This window comes from Salmo trutta, chromosome 13 (genome assembly GCF_901001165.1).
Source record: "Salmo trutta chromosome 13, fSalTru1.1, whole genome shotgun sequence".
Classification (NCBI taxonomy): domain Eukaryota; kingdom Metazoa; phylum Chordata; class Actinopteri; order Salmoniformes; family Salmonidae; genus Salmo; species Salmo trutta.
The window spans coordinates 563,942-584,020 of NC_042969.1; the positions used below are offsets into that span (position 1 = coordinate 563,942).

At 44.0% G+C, this 20,079-nt stretch overlaps 1 pseudogene; it reads left to right on the forward strand.

Moving 5' to 3' along the window:
* The window catches only part of LOC115205047 (multidrug resistance-associated protein 5-like), a 49,992-nt pseudogene that overhangs the window by 12,824 nt on the left and 17,089 nt on the right, over positions 1 to 20,079 (forward strand).

A 20,079-nucleotide genomic window follows, 5' to 3' on the forward strand; every position in this document is an offset into this window, starting at 1 on the left:
GTCTCTCTCTCTCTCTCTCTCTCTCTCTAACACCCAAATGATGCCTCGATTTTTACTGTCTTTCTCACAGGCACCAGCACCTAGTCGACAATGCTGGCCTCTTCTCCTTCATGACTCTGCACTGGCTCACCCCGCTCGCTCTGAGGGCCCACAAGACATCCAGCCTCTCCATAGACGATGTATGGGGCCTGTCCTGCCACGAGAGCTCTGAATACAACTGCCACAGGTGAGGATATTGTCAAGCACCCTACTGTCCATTGACTCTACATAGGTTCAACAGGGTTATTGTTTTCCTCTTCAACAAACATTCAAGGAACCCAATGTTTTCCCCTTCAACAAACATTCAATGAATCCCTTTTCCTGTCCCTTTGCAAGTTAAACCAACCAATGTTCAAATAACATTGGACAAACACAGACGGTAGGCAAAGAAAACAGAAGTGCGGTGGAGGTTTACCAGCCAGGTGCATTGTGGGTAATTGCTGAGTGGACCTTTGCAGTTGCCTAATGTGATATTCCCTTGATTTCCAAGAGTCACCCTCCACGGGGGTTGATTGACTGAATGATGAACATCCTGTCTCCATAGAGATCTGGCGGTAGGGAAGATTGTATTAATAGCCTGGGATTAGGGTGTTTTTAGAGTTAGCAGGGACTAGCTCTGCTCAGTCCTGCCTACAGAGAGAGTGGTTATGTCATTAACCCTCGTCCTCGCCTCGGGACAGCCTGTCTCTCCATGTCTCTCTTTGACTGGAAACACAACTTTTATTTGTTAGCTGCCAAAATCACCTCAAGCAATCCTTCCTGCTCATGTCTTGTGTCCTCACCCTTATGGAGGTGAATCTGTTGTTATTCATGAGTAGATTGATGGATGGAATGAATGAACAAAAGATGGACATATTAACTGGTGGAGCATTTGTGGCTCATTTTTCACATGACTTCCACATCTTGATCAAAAGCAGAAATTCCTTTCAGCTAGGCGTATAACATGCTATAGGGGAGGGACACATAAGAAGTGTGTCCCTAGCCTGGGGCCAAACATGGCCCTGAAAACGGCCACATGCATTGTATGTGTGTGCTGCGTCTGAAAAGAAGAGGTAGAGTGGAGGGTTTAACTTCGTGTTTACATGGCTAGAACACTTATGCAACTCCCACAGATAGGGGGACAGGAGAGGAGCCAGAGAGCCGCCTGGGAGAGTTGACAGGTGCTATCAATGAAACACCAGCAGGCTATCCACTAGCTGCATTCAGTCACCACATTTGTTTTCTTAGGCACGTTTTTTGTTAGGCTAGCCGGTATAAAATGTGGCAATTAGGCCTACATCTTGCAGCACTATGTTTAAAAAAAAAATTGTTGGTATTATTAAGTTAGCGTTTTTTGTAGTTTTAATAGTTGCTTTATGTGCAATTACACTCCATAGTGCATTACTACTAGACGACTCTTTTCAAAATTACAGACAGTGAACTGGATTTTATTTGCTTGTAGACTCACTATCTTTTGGGGCCTTTTACAGGATTGAAAACTCCAAAAGGCTTCTCTCGAAATTAAACTGCTTGGTGTATAGACCATTGATATCACTTCAAACCAAAAACTCCGAAAGGAGATATATTATTTATACTAACTTTGAATGTTTCATTTCCTGCAAAACTCGCTCTGCAGAGACTGCTTAATTGTGTTAATTGTAACTTCTCACTCAGGTTGCAGGTAATGTGAATTAAAGTAGTAATTATCAGCCTGCGGGAGCACGTGCTCGGGTTAATGCACTTTATATCTCTGATACGTTTTTAATAAACCCATTAAGACATAAATTAGATGCGGCAGCTGCTCCTTCTCTCTCTTTTTCAAGCCATTTTCAAGCCATTTAGTCATTAAGGCCTTTTCCCTCTTCATGGGGATTTACACGGTTGTAAAAGAGTGCATTAGCACATATTTAGCATGTTGGCGTGTATTGCTCACACTGCAATTATCCTACGCGCACCATCCATTCTCACCTCCCATTGGGCTCGTTGCCTGTTACTGTAATTAAGCTGAACCACAACGTTTAATAATAATGGATTTATTTTATGTAGTGCTTTTCATTTGAAGTAAAACCTTTAAGTCGCTTTAAAATACAAAAATAAATTAAGTGAAATGCAGTTCTTTGGCGATGGTTTTCCACATAATGAGTCTAATTTAGTGTGAAATTCTGGTTTGAAATGTGCGTTTGTCGAAAGATTATAATTTGTCCTCCAAAAATGCTAATTTCAATCACCAACTTAATATTAGCTGATCTATCACCTCACCTACTTTATGTCTGCGTAGTGCATACTAATTTGGAAAGATATACTGTAGGTCTACCATTGACTTTCTTCATCATGCCTATCTTGGTTTACAGTATGCTTACATGGATTGTTTCAAGAAGCTAATGTAAATGTATTATGATTATGCAGAGTAGGCATACGTTTTCCGTAACCATTGATACAGGGTCAGGTGTTTTTGTCATCCCTCGAATAGGAAAAGGCTAGGACTGGGTGAAGGCTAATCTGATTCTAGATCTGTGATCAAGAGCAGCTATTGCTGAGTCAGTGGTCTCAAATTTCCTAATCTTAATCTCTCTCTCTCTCTCTCTCTCTCTCTCTCATACTCTTACCCTACGGTCAGACTGGAGAGCCTGTGGCATGATGAGCTGAAACAGAAGGGGAAAGAAGAGGCATCCCTGTCCCGTGTCTTCTGGAGGTTCTGCCAGACCCGGATGCTGGTTGCCATCTTCCCCTTCCTCATCACCATGGTCACCGGCTTTGTGGGGCCTGTAAATACACTTAAAATCCGCTTTCTTTCTTTATTTTCTGCTGATTCAGCTAACATTGGCAGTCCTCATTCGGCCTGCATGCTGGCTCAGAAACTGGGGATGCGTTCCAAATAATTCCCTATTCCCAATGTAGTGCACTACTTTTGTCCAGGGAAAAAGTAGTGCGCTCTGCAGGGAATAGGGTGCCATTTGGGAAGTACACTGGGAAGCACTATCCCATTTCACACTAGTTTGAAAGTGTTTATGAAAACATAGCAGAAGATTACAAAGCTTTCGATGGTGAAACCCATATTAATCCTCCAGATTAGCCAGTGTGTACCATGGTCGCACTTTGGCCCAGAAATATGCAGTTATTTTCCAACTGCCCCACTTTGGGCTTAATTTCCCGCCTCCTCCTACCTAAAATACCCCAAATTAGCATCGAACGGCAGTGAAACGCAAAAGTGCTGATAGTGCAGTACAATGCGGGCGCTTATTACAGCCATATTAAATTACATTTCAGATGAAAGCAATTAAGTTTTGAGTTCCCCAACTGCGATATTATTGAGTGGCTGTATTGTTTCCACCAGCTCTAGCTGTTTATTTGAATGTCATGCTAGGGCTACGTGTGGCGTGATACATGCTAGCAGCTTTCCTCATTCCCCTAATAGCGTTAACTGGATTTACTAGTTACACAATGACTCGTTTGTCTCACATTTCTGTCTGGGTGCTATGTAGGCCTACTGTATAGATTTATTTGGCATAGATTGGACGATACTACGCACTGGTAATCTCACTGTCAATATTTTAGACTGTGCCTATCTTTTCCATTCAGTCATAATAAAGTCTCCAGTTCACTCTACCTCTGTCCTCCATTTTTGTCTTCTGCCTCAAAATGCTAACTCTTTTGCTCACTCTTTCTCTCATCCACCCTCTCCTCCTCCTTTCTTACCTCCCCCCTTTCCCACCTTCACTGGTATTCCCATTCCCAGGCACTCCTGGTCCGTGCCCTGCTGGAGTATTCTCAGAGTGTGGAGGGCTGGCTGCCCTATGGCCTCTCTTTGGTGGCGGGGATCTTCTTGATGGAGCTGATGCACGCCTGCTCCCTGGCACTCATGTGGGCCATCAATTACTGCAATTACTGCTCCCCTCTAAGGTGCAGCGCTCACATTCGCCTTTCACAAGATCCTCTGCCTTTGCAGCACCAAAGACATCAGTGCCGGAGGGGTGAGTGTTTTTTAGCCTGGTCCCAGATCCCAGATCAGTTTGGCTGTATAGCCAACTTCTCGGTTCATTTTCATGCCTGGTCCCAAACAGATCTGGGAACAGGGTATTTGTGTGATGGCGGACCAAATCAAGATGGCGCCGACAGATGGTCACCTCGCTTCAAGTCCTTAGGAATCTATGCAGTAGTTAATTTTTTTATATATTAATACGACGTTCCCGAATCGTATCCTTTGTTCGGACCTCTACCCTGGACATTGGGTCTAATCCCAGAGGCCGACCGAAAACAACATTTTAAGTCATTTAGCAGACGCTCTTATCCAGAGCGACCTACAGTAGTGAATGCATACATTTCATAAATTTTTTCCATACTGGTCCAACGTTGTCGTCGCAGGAGAGGCAGACCATCCACCACTTCCGAGCATATTACTCGCCAATGTCCAGTCTCTAGACAACAAGGTGGACAAAATTAGGGCACGAGTTGTCTTCCAGAGAGACATCAGAGATTGTAACATTCTCTGTTTCATGGAAACATGGCTCGCTCGAGATATGTTGTCAGAGTCGATGAAGCCGCCGGGTTTCTTCATGTGTCGCGCCGACGGAAACAAACATCTCTCTGGTAAGAAGAAGGGCGGGGGTGTATGCCTCATGATTTGCGACTCATGGTGTAATCATAACAACATACAGGAACTTAAAATAGCTTTACGGAGAAAGCACATTTTTCAATATTCTGAGTACATAGCTCAGCCATCACGGCGAGCTATTCAGACACCCGCCAAGTTCAGGGCAACCTAAACTCAGAATTAGTATTAGAAATATTCTCTTACCTTTGCTGATCTTTGTCAGAATGCACTCCCAGGACTGCTACTTCCACAAGAAACGTTGTTTTTGTTCGAAATAATCCATATTTATGTACAAATACCTCCGTTTTGTTCGTGCGTACAGATCACTTATCCAAAGGCATAATGCGCGAGCGCAGAACGAGAGACAAAAAGTCAAAATGTTCCATTACCGTACTTAGAAGCATGTCAAACGCTGTTTAAAATCAATCTTTATGGTATTTTATGGTATTTATGGTATTCCAACCGCAAAATAGCATATTCATTCAAGAAGAAAAAGAAGGAGGGGTACGCTCGCGGGACCGAGCATATCCAATCCCTTTGTTGCCAGGCAGACCACTCAGAAACTGAGCTCCTATTATCTGCCCAGTGACAGGAACATGCTCAAACCACTTTCTGAAGGCTTTTGACAGCCAATGGAAGCCTTAGGAAGTGCAACGTCCCCCACAGACACTGTAGTTTCGATAGAGAATCAAAAGAAGAACTACAATTCTCAGACTTTCCACTTCCTGCTTGGAATTTTCTCAGGTTTTTGCCTGCCATATGAGTTCTGTTATACTCACAGACACCATTCAAACAGTTTTAGAAACGTCAGAGTGTTTTCTATCCAAATCTATTATGCATATTCTAGTTTCTGGGGCAGAGTAGTAACCTGTTTAAATTGGGTACGTTTTTCATCCGGCCGTGAAAATACTGCACCCTAGCCCAGACAGGTTAAGTCCTTTTGTTCACCTGACCTAGAATTCCTTACAATCAAATGCCGACTGCATTATCTCCCAAGATAATTATCTTCGATTATGGTCACAGCCGTGTATATCCCTCCCCAAGCAGATACCTCGACGGACCTGAAAGAACTTCACTGGACTCTATGTAAACTGGAAACCATATATCCTGAGGCTGCATTTATTGTAGCTGGGGATTTTAACAAAGCCAATTTGAGAACAAGGCCACGTATATTCTACCAGCACGTTGATTGTAGTACCCGATCAAGCAAAACACTGGACCACTGCTACTCTAACTTCCGCAATGCATACAAGGCCCTCCCCCGTCCTCTCTTTGGCAAATATGACCATGACTCCATCTTGTTGCTCCCCTCCTATAGGCAGAAACTAAAACAGGAAGCGCCTGTGCTTAGTTCTATCCAACGCTGGTCTGACCAATCGAATTCCACGCTTCAAGATTGCTTCGATCACGTGGACTGGGATATGTTCCGGGTAGCTTCAGACAATAACACGACGTATACGCTGACTCAGTGAGTGAGTTTATTAGGAAGTGCATTGGAGATGTTGTACCCACTGTGACTATAAAAACCTTCCCTAACCAGAAACCGTGGATTGATGGCAGCATTCGCGCAAAACTGAAAGCGCGAACCACAGAATTTAATCATGGCAAAGTGACTGGAAACATGACCGAATACAAACAGTGTAGTTATTCCCTTCGCAAGGCAATCAAACAAGCAAAGCGTCAGTATAGAGACAAAGTAGAGTCGCAATTCAACGGCTCAAACACGAGACGTATGTGGCATGGTCTACAGACAATCACGGATTAAAAAAAGAAAACCAGCTCCATCGCGGACCTAGACCCACTCCAATTTGCTTAGCGCCCCAACAGGTCCACAGAAGATGCAATCACCATTACACTTCACAATGCCCTATCCCATCTGGACAAGAGGAATACCTATGTAAGAATGCTGTTCATTGACTCATCATTCAACACCATAGTACCCTCCAAACTCATCATTAAGCTTGAGACCCTGGGTCTCGACCCCACTCTGTACAACTGGGTCCTGGACTTTCTGACGGGCCGCCCCAAGGTGGGGAAGGTAGGAAACAACATCTCCACCCCGCTGATTCTGAACACTGGGGCCCCACAAGGGTGCATTCTCAGCCCTGTCCTGTACTCCCTGTTCACCCATGACTGCGTGGTCATGCGCGCCTCCAACTCAATCATCAAGATTGCAGACGACACCACAGCGGTAGGCTTGATTACCAACAACGAAGAGACAGCTTACAGGGAGGAGGTGAGGGCCCTCGGAGTGTGGTGTCAGAAAAATAACATCTCACTCAACGTCAACAAAACAAAGGAGATGATCGTGGACTTCAGGAAACAGCAGAGGGAGCACCCCCCTATCCACATCGACGGGACAGCAGTGGAGAAGGTGGAAAGTTTTAAGTTCCTTGGCGTACAAACCACGGACACACTGGTAATTGGTCCACCCACATAGACACCTCCGGATGTTGAAGAAATTTGGCTTGTCACCTAAAACCCTCACTAACTTTTACAGATGCACAATCGAGAGCATCCTATCGGTCTGTATCATCGGCTGGTATGGCAACTGTCACTCCCTCAACTGCAAGGCTCTCCAGAGGGTAGTGTGGTCTGCACAACGCATCACTGGGGGCAAACCACCTGCCCTCCAGGACACCTACAGCACCCGATGTCACAGGAAGGCCAAAAAGATCATCAAGGACAACCCACCTGAGCCACTGCCTGTTCACCCCGCTGTCAACCAGAAGGGGAGGTCAGTACAGGTGCATCAAAGCTAAGACCGAGAGACTGAAAAACAGCTTCTATCTCAAGGCCATCAGACTGTCCCCTCTCTCCAATGGGATTCTCTGCCTCTAACCCTATTACAGGGGCTGAGTCACTGGCTTACTGGTGTTCTTCCATGCCGTCCATGGGAGGGGTGCGTCACTTGAGTGAGCTGAGTCACTGACGTGGTCTTCCTGTCTGGGTTGGCGCCCCCCCCCCCCCCCTCTTGGGTTGTGCCGTGGCGGAGATCTTTGTGGGCTATACTCGGCCTTGTCTTAGGACGGTAAGTTGGTGGTTGGAGACATCCCTCTAGTGGTGTGGGGGCTGTGCTTTGGCAAAGTGGGCGGGGTTATATCCTGCCTGTTTGGCCCTGTCCGGGGGTATCATCGGATGGGGCCACAGTGTCTTCTGATCCCTCCTGTCTCAGCCTCCAGTATTTATGCTGCAGTAGTTCATGTGCCGGGGGGCTAGGGTCAGTCTGTTACATCTGGAGTATTTCTCGTCTTATCCGGTGTCGTGTGTGAATTTAAAAATGCTCTCTCTAATTCTCTCTTTCTTTCTTTCTTTCTCTCGGAGGACCTGAGCCCTAGGACCATGCCTCAGGACTACCTGGCATGATGACTCCTTGCTGTCCCCAGTCCACCTGGCCGTGCTGCTGCTCCAGTTTCAACTGTTCTGACTGCGGCTATGGAACCCTGACCTGTTCACCGGACGTGCTTGTTGCACCCTCGACAACTACTATGATTATTATTATTTGACCATGCTGGTCATTTATGAACATTTTAATATCTTGACCATGTTCTGTTATAATATCCACCCGGCACAGCCAGAAGAGAACTAGCCACCCCTCATAGCCTGGTTCCTCTCTAGATTTCTTCCTAGGTTTTGGCCTTTCTAGGGAGTTTTTCCTAGCCACCGTGCTTCTTTCACATGCATTGCTTGTGAAAGAAGACGTTTGCGTCCCACCTACTCAACAGCCAGTGTAATCCCGTGGCGCGATATTAAAATACCTTAGAAATGCTATTACTTCAATTTCTCAAACATATAACTATTTTACACCATTTTAAAGACAAGACTCTAGTTAATCTAACCACACTGTCCGATTTCAAAAAGGCTTTACAACGAAAGCAAAACATTAGATTATGTCAGCAGAGTACCCAGCCAGAAATAATCAGACACCCATTTTTCAAGCTAGCATATAATGTCACATAAACCCAAACCACAGCTAAATGCAGCACTAACCTTTGATGATCTTCATCAGATGACAATCCTAGGACATTATGTTATACAATACATGCATGTTTTGTTCAATCAAGTTCATATTTATTTCAAAAACCAGCTTTTTACATTAGCATGTGACTAGCATTCCCACCGAACACTTCCGGTGAATTTACTAAATTACTCACGATAAACGTTCACAAAAAACATAACAATTATTTTAAGAATTGTAGATACAGAACTCCTTTATGCACTCGCTATGTCCGATTTTAAAATAGCTTTTCGGTGAAAGCACATTTTGCAATATTCTGAGTAGATAGCCCGGCCATCACAGGCTAGCTATTTTGACACCCACCAAGTGTGGTACTCACCAAACTCCGATTTACTATTAGAAAAGTTTGATTACCTTTGCTGTTCTTCGTCAGAATGCACTCCCAGGACTTCTACTTCAATAACAAATGTTGGTTTGGTTCCAAATAATCCATAGTTATATCCAAATAGCGGCGTTTTGTTCGTGTGTTCAAGACACTATCCGAAGGATAAAGAAGGGTGACAAAAAAATTCAAAATATTCCATTACCGTACTTCGAAGCATGTCAACCGCTGTTTAAAATCAATTTTTATGCTATTTTTCTCGTAAAAAAGCGATAATATTCCGACCGGGAGTTGTTGTTTTCATTCAAAGAGAGAGAAAGTAAACATGGTGTCGGCTCGTGCACGCGCCTCCAGTCTCATTGTCCCTCAGATCGACCACTTACCAAATGCGCTAATGTTTTTCAGCCATGGCCTGCAAAGCCACCATTCATCATTCTGGCGCCTTCTGAGAGCCTATGGGAGCGTTAGAAAATGTCACGTTATGCCAGAGATCCCCTGTTTTGGTTGGAGATGATCAAGAAGGCCAAGAAATAGTCAGAGAGAGCGCTTCCTGTTTGGAATCTTCTCAGGTTTTGGCCTGCCAAATGAGTTCTGTTATACTCACAAACACAATTCAAACAGTTTTAGAAACTTCAGGGTGTTTTCTATCCAAATCAAACAATTATATGCATATTCTAGTTACTGGGCAGGAGTAGTAACCAGATTAAATCGGGTACGTTTTTTATCCGGCCATGCAAATACTGCCCCCTATCCCCAACAGGTTAATGTTTACTTATCCTACATTACTCTTCTCATATGTAACTACTGTATTTTATACCATCTATTGCATCTTGCCTATACCGCACGGCCATCGCGCAACCATATATTTATATGTACACATTCTTATTCCATCCCCTTACATTATTGTGTATAAGGTAGTCGTTGTGAATTTGATTACTTGTTAGATATTACTGCACTGTCGGAACAAGAAGCACAAGCATTTCGCTACACTCACATTAACATCTGCTAACCATGTGTATGTGACCAATAAAATTTGATTTGATTGATTTGACCCCACAGACAATGCCTTCAGTTCTGAAAGTGAAATGCACTTGCACTTCTAGTGGTTAAATTGCAGGTGTGTCTCAGATAACAAATAGTTTCATTGTATCAGTTTCATGAAACAAAAGTAACAATGAAAAAAAACTCCTACACACTGCACTCTTGCAAAGTATAATTTTGAATTGTGCCAATGTCTCAGCCTTTTTTTTCTTTTTTCAAAGCCATGCACTACTATTGAAATAGTTTGGGTTCAAATCAAATGTCAGCTTATTCTCATTGCAGCATTTCCACTTTCTGTGAGTTAATTTAGTTCTCTTCTTTGACTGACTATGTCTTTGTCAAGTAAATGGTCTGTTTCAATGTGTTCTCCTATTATTCTGCGTCAATGTCCCTCCCTACAGCTGATCAACATCTGCTCCAGCGATGGCCAGCGGGTATACGAGGCAGTCTCAGTAGGCTGTCTGCTAGCCGGGGGTCCACTTGTGGGTATCCTTGGTCTGTCATACATCGCTTACTTCCTGGGACCCACTGCACTGGTTGGATCAGCCATCTTCATCTTCTTCTACCCTACTATGGTAGGAAGGTATCCACATGCTAACAAAGGAATGCACACCCTATGAAAGTACTGACTAATAAAAGAAATCTGAACTGATATTGAAAGGAAAGTTACACACACCACTCTCCTCTGACACTGTTTATTTAACTCAGAGGCATCTTAGTGCTACCTTAGCTTCATACAGTTGTAGCTTATGTATAAGGTTCAGTTACTGAAAATATTGTCCACTGAAAAGGTAAACACCATTATTTTGCCAGCAGTTACCCCAGAAATGTTACTTGGATTACTCTGAAATTCTCACTCTCAGCACTTAGTAATTCATGAATTGTCTTTCCTGTTTATGGTATTAGTCATAAACATATTTTCCAATAACTGCAAAAACTAAAGCGAAAGTTCTTCACTTCAGACTGTTATTCTTTACAACACAACCTGTTTGTTCCCCTTAACTTTCCAAAACTCCTCCCCCAAAACTCTCCTCGTGCCAGCCTGCCAATCTCCTGTTGACTTTATTGTTGGCCGTCTTAGAAATTCATGAGCTTCAGTCTGAAGACTGCCTGTTGGGGCCCTTTCTATTGATGTGGAAGCTGTTTATAGTCTGTTCCCTGCAGTAACCCTGCCGTACAGCTGATTCCCATGTGGCTCTGGTCAAAAGTAGTGCACTAGGGAATAGGGTGCTATTTGGGATATCATTTCCCCCAACTGTCACTCAAATTTTCCTCTGTTCCTTCTTCTCTCCATCCATGAAAGATGCTGGCGTCGTGTCTCACAGCGTATTTCTGTAAGAAGTGTGTGGTAGTGACTGACCGGCGCGTGAGGCTCATGAACAAGATCCTAGTCTGTATCAAGTTCATCAAGATGTACTGCTGGGAAACGCTTTCGCTCAGAACATCCACAGTGAATGACTGGTTGCACATGCACATGCACACACACACACACACACACACACAGAAATTCCACAAATTAACTTTTAACAAGGCACACCTGTTAATTGAAATGCATTCCAGGTGACTACCTCATGAAAGTGGTTGAGAGAATGCCAAGAGTGTGCAAAGCTGTCATCGTGGCAAAGGGTGGCTACTTTGAAGAATACCAAATATAAAATATATTTTGATTTGTTTAACACTTTTTTGGTTACTACATGATTCCATATGTGTTATTTCATAGTTTTGATGTCTTCACTATTATTCTGCAATGTAGAAAATACTAAAAATAAAGAAAAACCCTTGAATGAGTAGATGTGTCCAAACTTTTGACAAGGTACTGTACATTTGGGAGATGTACACATACATGAACACAAGAAGGGCAAGACGGGCACTTGACTTGGACAGCTGCAAATGGCCAACAATTTTAAAAGTACATTTTATACCATTTATGGCCGCGAGGCCCAAGTTGTCTCTTTTATTTCTATCCATGTCTGTAAGTGTGTCTCTAATGTTGTTTGAGGATGAATACAAAATGTACAGTGCCACACTACGTTCCTGAAAGACTGTAGTGGTAATACAAGATGAGCTCACTGTCTTCTTTCTGTTCTCTCTCTCTCTCTCTCGTTCAGAGGAGAGGGGGATATTGGAGAGGGCTGGTTATGTTCAGAGCCTCACAGTGGGCATGGCTCCCATAGTCGTGGTGATTTCCAGTGTCTGCACATTCACTCTACACATGGCCTTGGGTTATGACCTCACTGCAGCCCAGGTAAGCCCCTCTGTCAACAGCTTTTAAAGAATAAAGTGCTTTTTCAGGAACTGAGTGCTCTTTTCATAGCCTTGAATAGCTACCGGTAGTGTTTGTTGATGTTTGTATAAAATTCATAGAAAGCTCCCAGTAGCTTTTAAAGAGGAGGAATTTCACTAAATGCACTATACTGGACCCCTCCTACCTCTGTTGCTCCTTTCAGGCCTTCACCGTTGTCGCAGTCTTCAACTCAATGACCTTTGCCCTCAAGGTCACGCCCTTGGCTGTACGAGCTTTATCAGTGGGTTCTGTGGCAGTCAACCGATTTCAGGTAGAAAAAAGACAGACGAGATCATTGTACAAAAATTGGGAATGATTGTCGCACTAAGTCAGCTAGCGTTCAGTCAGCATGGACTGTTGTCAGCACTTCAAAATGGACATATTAATTAATCAAATATTCAATGTCCATCTGTGTCCATCTATCATATCTGTGTCAACAGAGACTATTTTTGATGGAGGACCGAGAGGTTGTGATGGCCAAAACGGACAACCCTATGAATTCGGTGGAGTTCCGTGATGCCACGTTGGCTTGGGAGAAGGCCAAAGCTCCTGCTAAAGTCATCACTGCCCACAAGAAGAAAAGAGGCGGGATGTGACGTGTGCTGCGCAAGGAGAAACTGAGCCTGTATATCATTGCAGAGAAGGTGAAGGGGAACAATGAGAGTCCCAACGGACAAAATCTCCTTACCCACATGGAACAGGAGAGCCCCCAGAGCACCATCTCCTCCACCCAGAGCTCCACCATCCGCCCGCCGCTGCACAAGACCCTGCATCGCATCGATCTGTGCGTCAAGAAGGTAAACGGCTCATTTACAAATATACACATGCACAAACACACTCTAAAGCATCGAGTCACTGGCACTGGACAGATAAATGGATTTAGCCTGCAGGCACTTTCAAATATAGTAGTTCAACTCATGAAAAAAAGAGAACGGCTGAAAGAATAGACAGTTAGAGGGAGTCAAGGTTGTACCACAACTTTGCACTTCTTTCCTTTGAAATGGACTGAGTGCATTTCAAGTACAAATCCAAACTATTACATCACTGGTATCATTCTAATCTACAGGGGACGCTGGTAGGAATCGGGAGGTGTCGGGAATGGAAAGAGCTCGCTTCTGTCTGCTCTACTGGGATAGGTGAGGATCTAGATCATTGGCCTTCAAATATCACCATCTTACTGGGGGATTCCCCTCCAAACCTGACTAGAAAGCATTTGAGGTATGTTTGATTAAGCCTGAAATTCGCACTTTTGGGACTATTCCATTGGTTCCATTGTATTGGGCAAATGAAGTCAAACGCTGCTTAAGTATTTCCCTCTGGTGAAAGTATTTCACTTTTGGCCCAGGTCAGCTTTACCGCTAGTATGTATTAACATGAGTCTTATCCCTGGTGTTCAACAGATGACCCTGCTGGAGGGCAACGTGGCGGCCAGTGGTGGCTTTGCCTATGTCGCTCAACAGGCCTGGATCCAGGCCTGGATCCTCAACGATCCTGTTTGGAAAAGAATATGATGAAGACAAGTAAGATTGATTGATTGATTTTGTGTATTTAAAATCAACAACTCATTTTTTGTAGTCCATGACAAACCACATTTGGATGTCATTGTTTGATAGTTTCACATTGACAAGGGCCAAAGACATTTCTAACTCAGGCTTACTCATTTCTCTCGACAATGACTGTGTTTCCCTCTCATGTAAACTCATGTCCTTGGCTGTGTTTCCTTATTAGGTATAATTCTGTGCTCGATGCCTGCTGCCTGATCCCTGATCTGACAGAGCTGCCCTATGGGGATATGACTGAGGTATGTATCAGACCTCTATTACATCTCTCTGTTGGATATCCTCTCAATATGAACTATGGCCACACTGTACAATACATTGACCTTACAGTATACCAAAGTAGCAGAAAGTGGAATAACTATGTACAAGGCTAGTAAGTAGTACATGCGTTTATAGATGGAATGTTTTGGGGTGCACTGTAGTATTTTATGAGAAAACACAAGTGTTATGTAACTATCTTTATGCCCTTATCTGTTCTAGCCTATGATGCCCATGTATTGAGAAATAATCCTTGATACATTTTGTCAACATTGTCTCAATGTTCTCACTCTAGATAGGGGAGAGGGGTGCCAACCTGAGTGGCGGGCAGCGCCAGCAGGTAAGCCTGGCACGTGCCCTGTACAGCAAGCGACCCATCCTACTCCTAGATGATCCTCTCAGTGCCGTGGATGCCCACGTGGGCTCTCAGCTCTTCCACAACGCCATCCGCACAGTGTCCAAGGGCAAGACCATCATCTTTGTCACACATCAGCTTCAGGTAAAATGAGCTTCTGATCATCTGAATGATGTGAGATACAGAATGATTTGCAGCAAATAAGTGACTTGTGTAATATGGCGACATGATCGGAAATGGTTTTCTTACTCCTGTATAATGCATTTATGATCTGAAAGGGCTTTCTTTAGCTAGTCTCGTTTGTATATCTTTGGGATGCTTAATCTGAAAGGACTACTAGTGAAAGGAAATGAGAAAAACCCAATCTAGACTTTGCTTCCTCCTATGTAGATACAGTAGCTCAGTGATCATTGTGCAACTTGAGCTTTCACACAAATCTCTCATTGACATTTATGTATTATGGCTAAGTTAAGGATCACAAGAATTTGGCCCGAATAGAGAAAGCTGAGGAAAGGGAGCCATATAGAAATATAGAGGAGCATACTATATCCCAGGATTCTGCAACAGGAGAATCACATATATCACTGGTGTTGACCCTCTCACAGTACCTGGCAGAGTGTGACGATGTGATTCTGATGAAGGAAGGGCAGATTGCAGAGCATGGCACCCAGCTCATGGGAAGAGACTGTTACTACGCCACCCTCTTAAACAGTGTACAGCAGAAGGTAATTCCAACCACGCAGCGCACCTCCAACTAGCCTGGTCACATATCTGTTTGGGCTGTTTTACTAACAGATCTGTGACTAGGCTAGTCTTGCCAACTTCTATGGTCATTGTCATGCATTGGCATGAGTTGGCAAGACAGCACAAACTGTAGCTCAGTTGGTAGAGCATGGTGCTTGCAATGCCAGGGTTGTGGGTTTCGATTCCCACGGGGGGCCAGTATGTAAAAATGTAATAAAAATGTATGCACTCTACTGTAAGTCGCTCTGGATAAGAGTGTCTGCTAAATGACTAAAATGTAAAAATGTCTGATCTGGGACCAGGCAAGTCCAGCTCTCCTTTATGTAAAAACACCTTTGTCATCCCTCTTTACACAATGACATCGTACATCCATCCTGCATAATTCATGAGACAGGAGAAGCCAAGCGGGTGGCTGGGAAATGTTAGCGCATACAAGGCCTTTCATTATTTATGCGTGCATTGATTTACCGGTGTCGCACCACTAAAGACCCTGTCACCGATATCTGTTTAAATTACTTACTGGCCATTGTTATGGCTTCGCTGTGATTTGTGGGGTCTTATGCTGTAGCTCTCTCTGGCTTTCTTTCCTAGAACCTGGTGAAAAAGAACCTGAAAAATAAGGAGAAGGAGGGAGAGGAAAATGTTGAGTCCACCGCAACTGTCGCTAAAGTCGCCAGACCTCCGATGGAGAAAAAGAAAGGTGAGACTCGGCCGCTATGGATAGAATGTGTTAATGTGTTCCCTCCAAAACAGTTGGCTTGAAATAAGGAAATGACTCACATGGGTCTCTTTTTTTATTCCTTTCTTTCTTTTTCTTTCTTCTTTCTTTCTTTCTTTCTTTCTTACCTCCCTCCCTTCCTTCTTTCCTTCTTCCCTCCTTCCCTCCTTCCCTCCTTCCCTCCTTCCTTCTTCCCTCCTTCCTTCTTCCCTCCTTCCCTCCCTTCCGCCCTTCTTTCCTTCTCTTTACTCTCCAGACCAGCTCATGAAAAGGAGGAGAATGGCTCTGGCACAATGGCCTGGGATGTGTACAAGGCCAAAGCAGCTGGAGGCCCTTGTGCCTTCATCATCAACCTCTTCCTCTTCACCACCAGCTGCATCTCCTTCAGTAACTGGTGGCTGAGCTACTGGATCCACCAGGGCAGCGGGGTAAGTTTTATTTTTTTTATTTCGTATTTTTTGCACTGGATCCAAATGATCATCCACTGGATTCAAATGATGATCCACTCGATCAAAATGATGGCCTTACACACAACTAGGATCAGATTACCATACCCCCAATCCTTATTAGAAACATTAGAATTAAAAAAAGTGGCAAAGGGCAACTTCTGCCTACCTTGAGAGGGATGTCGCAGTATACTGTAGAGGCTATGTCTACAACAAGAAAAACGACTTCTGCGCATCACTGAGTTGTATTGGGGAAAGTGAGAGCATTAATCTTAACACGTGTAATTAAAAAAGAAATGCAGTAAACATAATTAAAACAAGGGACGAGCCACCAAAAAACAGATGTGCTGCAAAGCTGTCGTCCATGTCAGATTTGAAGAATGCGTTTGGAATAGCGGCATCATTCGAACGGCTGCTTCTTTCATGTATTCTGTCTTGGATTCAGCACTCAGCTGACTTTGTTTTATTTATCTCATTCATTAGATATAAAGTCTGTTTTTTCCGAGGCGGCCCTGTGTGTGTTTCCTTCATGGGGATTTGTTGCTCCATCTGCTATCAGAACACATCATTAATCCTGGACAACAAAACCAAGAAACGGTGGCAGCGTTGGCAAACGATAGCATGAGGCTCAACCCTCATGTTCAATACAACTCAAGAGTTTATGTGCTGACCATGGGAGCCGCTCTCTTCCTGAAGACAATGAGGGGGCTAGTGTTCGTCAAGGTAAGCATCTTGCTCAAATGTCTTTTAGAGTTATTCTTGTGGATTGTTCTCCCATCTCGATGTCCTGACCATTCATTGGCCTGTCAAAGGAGAGTGCATCACTGGGTGCTTCCCAAATGGCACCCTATTCCCTGTATAGTGCACTACTTTTGACAAGAGCTCATAGGGTACCATTTGGGACGTAATCAGGTTTTCATTGATTTACACTCAGGCCCTTACAAAGGAAAAAGGTGCAAAGTGGTTGTGGTAGAACCTTGACTCCCTCTAATTGTCTTATTCTTTCAGCCGTTTTCATGAGTTGCTCTGCTATTGTGTGTGTGTGTGTGTGTGTGTGTGTGTGTGTGTGTGTGTGTGTGTGTGTGTGTGTGTGTGTGTGTGTGTGCGTGTGTGCGTGCGTGCGTGCGTGCGTGCGTGCGTGTTTGTGTCCCAGTCCATTTGGATATATGTCCCCTTTTCTTTGCTAAACTTTTCTGACAGCCCATTACAGAGGTCATGTCCCCACGTAATTGTGTGCCACTAACTTCCCAAAGATGGCTAATCTTTTCTTTTTTTTACCCCTAGCTGTGACGTGAATGTGTGGATGTTGGATATTCCATTAATAGATTTACTGTGTTTTCTCCTGCCGAAAGTAATTTCTGTACAATTGGCCAGACGTTTTTCATTGAGTTAACTTAGACATAGGGTCATAACCTTTCTGTGTCAGTCTGCCAGACATTCATTTATGTATGAGTATTTGACAGATCGGCTGACACAAGAAACATTCCACTTGCTTAACAGCACAGTGACCAGGCAAGGCGCCAGGGGGCAGTTGAAATCGACAATGGGGAAACATTTAGAAAGCTAAGGTAACTGAGCTAAATGACTACCGCCCTGTAGCACTCACTTCCGTCATCATGAAGTGCTTTGAGAGACTAGTCAAGGACCATATCACCTCCACCCTACCTGACACCCTAGACCCACTCCAATTTGCTTACCGCCCCAATAGGTCCACAGACGACGCACTCGCCATCACACTGCACACTGTCCTAACCCATCTGGACAAGAGGAATAGCTATGTAAGAATGCTGTTCATCGACTACAGCTCAGCATTTAACACCATAGTACCATCCAAACTCGTCATTAAGCTCAAGACCCTGGGTTTCAACCTCGCCCTGTGCAACTGGGTCCTGGACTTCCTGACGGGCCGCCCCCAGGTGGTGAGGGTAGGTAACAACATCTCCACCCTGCTGATCCTCAACACTGGGTCCCCACAAGGGTGCGTTCTCAGCCCTCTCCTGTACTCCCTGTTCACCCATGACTGCGTGGCCATGCACGCATCCAACTCAATCATCAAGTTTGCAGACGACACTACAGTGGTAGGCTTGATTACCAACAACGACGAGACGGCCTACAGGGAGGAGGTGAGGGCCCTCGGAGTGTGGTGTCAGGAAAATAACCTTGCACTCAATGTCAACAAAATAAAAGAGATGATCGTGGACTTCAGGAAACAGCAGAGGGAGCAGCCCCCTATCTACATTGACGGGACAGTAGTGGAGAGGGTGGAGAGTTTTAAGTTTCTCGGCGTACACATCACGGACAAACTGAAATGGTCCACCCACACAGACAGCGTGGTGAAGAAGGCGCAACAGCGCCTCTTCAACCTCAGGAGCCTGAAGAAATTAGTCTTGTCACCAAAAACACTCACAAACTTTTACAGATGCACAATCGAGAGCATCCTGTATCACCGCCAGGGACGGCAGCTGCTCCGCCCATAACCGGAAGGCTCTCCAGAGGATAGTGAGGTCTGCACAACGCATCACCGGGTGAAAACTACCTGCCCTCCAGGACACCTACACCACCCGATGTCACAGGAAGGCCAAAAAGATCATCAAGGACAGCAACCACCCGAGCCACTGCCTGTTCACCCCGCTAACATCCAGAAGGCGAGGTCAGTACAGGTGCATCAAAGCTGGAACCAAGAGACTGAAAAACAGCTTCTATCTCAAGGCCATCAGACTGTTAAACAGCCATCACTAACACTGAGTGGCTGCTGCCAACATACTGACTCAACTCAAGCCACTTTAATAATGGGAAAAATGATGTAATCAATTTATCACTTGCCACTTTATATTATTTATATTAGATCATGTTTACATAAGCTACATTATTCATCTCATATGTATATACTGTACGCCATACCATCTACTGCATCTTGCCATCTTGATGTAATTAGATGTATCACTAGCCACTTTATATAATGTTTTCATAACCTACATTGCTCATCTCATATGTATATACTGTACTCTATACCATCTACTGCGTCTTGCCATCCTGATGTAATGTATCACTAGCCACCTTAAACAATGCTGCTTTATATGTTTTCATACCCTGCAATACTCATCTCATATGTATATACTGTACTCCATACCATCTGTTACATCTTGCCTATGCCGTTCGGCCATCACTCATTTATATATTTGTATGTACATATTCGTATTCATTCCTTTACACTTATGTGTACAAGGTAGTTGTTGTGGAATTGGTAGATTACTTGTTAGATATTACTGCATGGTCGGAACTAGAAGCACAAGCATTTCGCTACACTTGCATTAACACCTGCTAACCACGTGTATGTGACAAATACATTTGATTTCATTTGATTTTCCGGGGTTCTTGTATTTTAATTAAATTGTGCTTATATCATGCTATACCACTGTCATGCCCTGACCTGAGAGAGACGTTTTTCTCTGTTTAGTTAGGTCTGGGTGTGATATGGGGTGGGCATTCTAGGTATTTATATGTCTATGTTTTGGCCAGGTATGGTTTCCAATCAGAGGCAGATGTCTATCGTTGTCTCTGATTGGGAACCATACTTAGGCAGCCTTTTTCCACCTGTGTTTTGTGGGTAGTTGTTTTCTGTTTTGTGTTTTACCTGACAGAACTGTGCGCTTTCATTTCCATTGTTTATTATTTTGTTTAAGTGTTCTGAGTAAAAATAAATATCGAGATGAACACGCTGCACC